Consider the following 6,000-nt stretch of genomic DNA (forward strand, 5'->3'; position numbering starts at 1 on the left):
TGCCCATACTTTATTGATTGCATACTTCATGAAAGAAAAATTGGTTAAACAATCAAGAAAAGTGAGTATCTAAGCATGACGTTGCCACGTGTCTCATATGTAAAATCTATCTTTGTGCATACATGGTTGATCATGTACATGCTTGAAAATATATTGAGAAATAATTGTGTGCATATTTGGAAACATGGTCATGTCATACTTGAATCTTGAATCTCGATAAAGAAATAAGTGACATAATGGGATATAGTTTGAAAACACAATTCATGCATTGCGATCATATTTGAAAACGAATTGGCTTCTCCATGTACTTATATGAATCCTTCGTAATTTGATACGATAATATGTTAATATGAGGGAGACAAAATATGAGAAGCAAATGTTGTGGGACCTTGGCATATGATGACCTAAAACGTATGATCAAAATCATTTTCATGTTCCTTATTTGAGTCTTGTCCACCAAAGTATATTAAATGAAATGTGAAGATTGACATTGATGTATAATTTGAGGGGGAGCTACAATCTAGGGGGAGGTAAAATATTATTGCATGTATATTTCTATGCATACTCACTTGCCTCTAAATGTGTTGTGTTAGTATAATATCTTGATTCATGCTTCATGATTTATGACTTATGTGCACATCGGTGGCATTAATTGAATATGTGTATTGTGCCTATATCACTTTCATACTTGTATGTGCTTATGATTCTTGTCGGTAGGTAACTTTCAAGGGGAGCTATCGTTAGGTACCCACATGTCCCACGGATCGAAACCTAGGCTCTAATACCTATTTCCCTTCTTTTTGATTCGACAAAGGGGGGGAAGCATGTAGGTATGTTATGTAGTTAACATGACCAGTTATATAGAACATTTACCTACATGTGTTATATTGTTGTCATCATCAAAAAGGGGAAGATTGTTGGTACATACATGGTTTAATAAAGTTATAACATTTATAAGGCACTCATTAGTTTTGATGATGATTAAGAACATACCACATGAAGGTAAGTGTTAAATATAATTGATCATACGTATATTCTTACATGCTTCAACATCCTTCTAAAAAACGTTTTATAAAGACGCAAAGTAGCACTATCTATAACGTCGATCAATGTGTGGTGTGCCATAACAATTTATAGAATGTGTAAGATGGTATTAATAATGATTTGGGCATACATACGCTAATTCGGAACCAAAAATGATGAAAACGTCAAGTTTGAGTTAAATGTAGCAAGTTGTCGAGGCACGGCCTCAGTTCAGAGCACGGCTCCAGAGGACGGCCTCATGTCCTGTAAAGGCCGTGCTCCTTCTGTCCAATTCACTAGTTTTTCACCCGGCCATCGTTACACATTTCCGTGAACCCAAACTTGCTCCATAAGCTTATATTGATGTTCTAAGATGTTTACAATTGAAAGATTTCAAAAACAACAACTTTCGTTTTTCGCCAAATTTGAGAGTCGAAAATTTTCTAAGTATAAAAGAGCACGGCTCTTGTTCAGGGGACGGCTCCGGTGGACGGCTCTTGTAGGAACAAAGGTCGTCCCTGTTCTGTCCAAATTAATGAGATTTACCGAGCACTCGTTACATATGTTCATGACCCGAAACTTGCTCCTAAGTCTTACATTACCATTCTAAGATGTTTGTAATTGTTAAAATCCAAATCTAAACACTTTGAATTCTCACAAAAATTGGAGGCTAAAATTTTTCTAAGTGTTGAAGGTCAACAAAAGTCAATGTTAATTAAATGGTCAAAATTGGTCAATATATAGATGAGATCTGATTTTTATATGAAATTTGAGTGGGGTGTAGATTCATTTTCATATCATATCATGTGACTTACCCATTCCCCAAACATCCATACTTGGTAAACATCTAGTTCTCTTTCTTCTATTCTCCTTTTAGTTAAACTTGTAAATGGATGATTCTTTCTTGTGGTGGAGACAATATTGGAGATATACAAGGCCTTTTGTGAAGTTCCAAGTAAGGCACGGCTCTTGTTTGAAGCACGGCTCTTGTGCCATGGAGGACGGCCTCAGTTAAGAGTCGTCCGGGTCAAACGGTCATAAAACACTTTTGAGCTATAAATTGAAGACTTGGTGACTTTGGGAACTCACCTCTTGCATCTACAACTCCTGGAAACATAGATTCTTATCATACAAATCTTATATCATTGATTATTAGCAAGAGTGTCAAATTTGTAGTGAGGAGATTATTTAGTTAAATAATTGAGAGCCTACAAATTGTGTATTGAATTACACTAGTGGGTGTGATTGTTGTGTATTCTCTTGAAGTGTCAAGAGCTTGTGTTTCCTAGTGGTTAGAAAACTTTATATCTTGAAGTGTCAAGATTATTTGGGTGTAAATTAAACTCTAGTGGTTAGAGTTGGGCAAATTCTTGAAGTGTCAAGAATTGAAGATTTCCTAGTGGTTAGGAATCATTGGTGTGTCTTGAAATGTCAAGACTTGGTAAATTCCTAGTGGTTAGGAATTGTTGGCTCATCTTGAAGTGTCAAGATTGTATTGCGGACTCTCCACCGGTTTTGGAGAAAGATAGTGCTACAAAATCTCGATTGTGTATCGAGGAGTGGATTAAGGCGGATTAGTTAACATCCGACCCCAACCACTATATATCGTGGTGTTCATGTGGTGATATACTTTATTACCCTTATCTTCTTATTATTGTTCATTATCTTGTTATCATATTTGTTTCACAAGGATTCAATTGGTTGTTATAGCTACAAGGGTTAACTTCTTTGTTGTTCAAATCATGCAAGTTTTGTAACTAGTAAGTTAAGATTGATTGTTAATCAAAAAGTTTTGTAAACCAAGTTAAAAATCGGGTACAATCTATTCACCCCCTCTATGTTGCACTTACACGTTTGATGATGTTATGCTCCTTATGCATTTGTATGATCCGGCACTTGTATTCTTGAATTATTTGTATTGTACAATCTTTTGATACATTTAGACTTGACTCTACATACATTTCATGTCGTGTTGTGCTATTCTTATAAACCTAATGATTCCGCTTTGTTAGAGTGTTACAGTTAAGTTTTATCAAAGGGTTGAAATTTTTCAATTTTAAAACTAAGCTTTCTTTTTTATATATATTTAAAGATTAGAGATGAAAATATACGAGTAATAAGTAAATAATAAAGTACATGTAAAGTATATAAATTATTTTTGTAACCATTATTTTAAAATAGCTATGAAAAGAATAATACACGTGTAAATAGATAAATTTGAGGCCTTCGACATCTTGAAAGGGCCTTGATATTTACACCGACAAAAAGTATTCGTGCACTGAAACTTTAAATAAATGGACAACATTACCCTTATTTTCTTTTATTTCATGATTGTTTCATTCTTCCCAAAAATGACAGTCTCTTCGGATTGCGAACAAGTATGGCGTGTTGAATCGGATAAACGATGTTGAAATTTGTGGGTTTAATAGATTAAGGTTTTCTTTTCGTGAATATGTTTCTGTCTGTTAGAATATCGAAAGATGTAACAAACCTTTTTCTGACGGGGGATAGATAGATCATAAATGAAGGTGGAAGTAAAACTACTAATATATGATATCGGAAACATCCGAAAAACAGAAAGACAATAGAATGAGGCGTAATGGTTTCTTACTATATTAATTTTGTTGGTGAAAAAACCAAAGTAAATTGATTATAGAATGCATGAGGGTAGAATAGTCTATTTACTCTTAGATTCAGTGTAGGAATAAAAGTTTTCCGTGTAAAAATAACTACCCATCTTGAAATGTGACACTTTTTGATTTGTCTGCAGCACTTGACAGTAACGTAGACTAATTGTACATGAATATACATAAATACAATCAATTAGACAAAAAGTGTAACTAATAATCTTGAATAATTCTGTATACGAGCTAGCTAGTCATGCACAAGACGACCCAGGCCGATTAGTAAGAAAATAATTATAAATTTATAATACCAATTTCTTTGAATATGTTAGGCCGCATCCAATGTTGAAACCTGCTGCCTTTTTATCTTTGGGGGCCGGGTTGGCTGCTAATTAAATCAGGGCATAATAGGTCACACTCAGGGGCGGATGTATTCAGTGTGATACGGGGGGTAATGCCCCCTGTAACTTTGAGAATTATGTAGTGCTAAAAGTTCAAAAATTACATGTTAAATTTAACCAATATCTATATGTGCCCTCGTATAAAAAGTGATGTGCCCTCGGCTCATTTAAAATGCATTACTGATAAAAGCAATATACTATTAGACTTATTTTATAATCACACATCTATCCCTTCTTTTCTCTTCATTCTATGATGTGGGATTTAAAAAACTTTAAGCATATATGTTAGTTCAGTAAGCTAACAAAGACACAACAAATAAAGAATATTTATCTAAATTGAATCTTATTTTTTCCAGTAATAGCTATTGTTAATACTCAAAAGTTAACTTTTAATAACTCAATATATACATGAGATTACAATCTTTTCAATTATCGTTCTTGAACGTTTCCTGTTTTCTTGTCTCCATATATTGAATATCTTTTACTTTTGTACTTCCTTCTATGTAAAAGATTAGATATATACTACCTTCTTAAGCAAGAACTATCACATATCGTTTAATTAAAACATTGTGTTCAAGAACTATCACATATCGTTTAATTAAAACATTGTGTTCAAGAACTATCACATATCATTTAATTAAAATATTGTGTTCAAGTAAGCTATTTTTTTGCCCCCTGAAACCCAAATCTCTAGATCTGCCTCTGGTCACACTTTAAAGTCATTCATTGGTTACATAATTAAGAACTTTGATGTAGTGCTGAATAGTTACTATGTCACAACTATTCTTTCTTTTTTGGAATGGCGCATTTTAGACAACAACTATATACGTGAGGGTCACTACTAGAAAGGCCAAAGACTCAATTGAAGTTTGAACTTTCATTCATCTGTTGGTAAAACCCCATGAATGTCACAACTATTTTTGATGTGGTTGTTGTCGATCTGTTAAGTTTGTGTAGCTTAACACACCATTACTTTTACCCTCATGAATTGAATGCACCTGCGCGTTAATAGTACAATAATAGAAAGTGCCTTAATGTTGTTACATAGTCCGGTTTTAGTCATGAACCATCTTGATCAAAGAATTTAAACAATCACGTTTAAATCAGAATTTACAGATGTTTCATGGAAAAAAAACACCCGTGTTAAAAGTGGAAAAAAATGACCAACTACATGGACAATTTGTAATAACAAACCCTGTATAGTTTATTAGAAATAATGTGTTTAGCTCGATTTATTTCTTCAATGAATCAACTCAATGTGCATAGTCATAGTGATAAATATTTTTAAAGAAAGGGTATTGATTTGATTTTAATCGGGATATGATATATCGTGATATTTTTTGACAGACATCATGTGGTGAGGATATATATAAGCTAGACCTCATAGTGATGGTTTGATATAGTAAGATCATAAATCATAACAGTAAAATCTAGAGCATTTGTACGTTACTAGAACAAAACAAAACACCTAGCTGGGCAAGGGTCGTTTTTCAAAGTGTAAGTGGCCTGGTGGAAACACCTTAATCCCATTTACCGTATTGGTACCCAGAATGCACACCACATAACTCTCTGCCCAGTGAATTACCATTCTCATATCACAAATATAATTATACATTAGCTTTTAGCAAGTTTCGAACCCGGGTATATTTAGTCGATCCCTGCATTTGTGGGAACATTTATGGTGGTGGTACCGTTGGGCTATTGCCACTTTGGGGCAAGGGTCGTTGGAGGTGTTACTTTCATGATATAAATTTTGTTGGAATAGTAGAAAACTAGAAATGGTGGTGGCAATGGATTTAAATTCAATTCATTATTAGTTATTATCAATAAATAAACCACAAAAGGACAGATATTATATCTCTATTACTTAATAAAGCAAATTCTCTCCCCCCCAATTAAATATTTCTGTCTTTGAAATACCTGTTTTTTTTTTCTTTGCGTAACTACCCAAA

This window comes from Erigeron canadensis, chromosome 8, assembly GCF_010389155.1.
Source record: "Erigeron canadensis isolate Cc75 chromosome 8, C_canadensis_v1, whole genome shotgun sequence".
NCBI classification, from domain to species: domain Eukaryota; kingdom Viridiplantae; phylum Streptophyta; class Magnoliopsida; order Asterales; family Asteraceae; genus Erigeron; species Erigeron canadensis.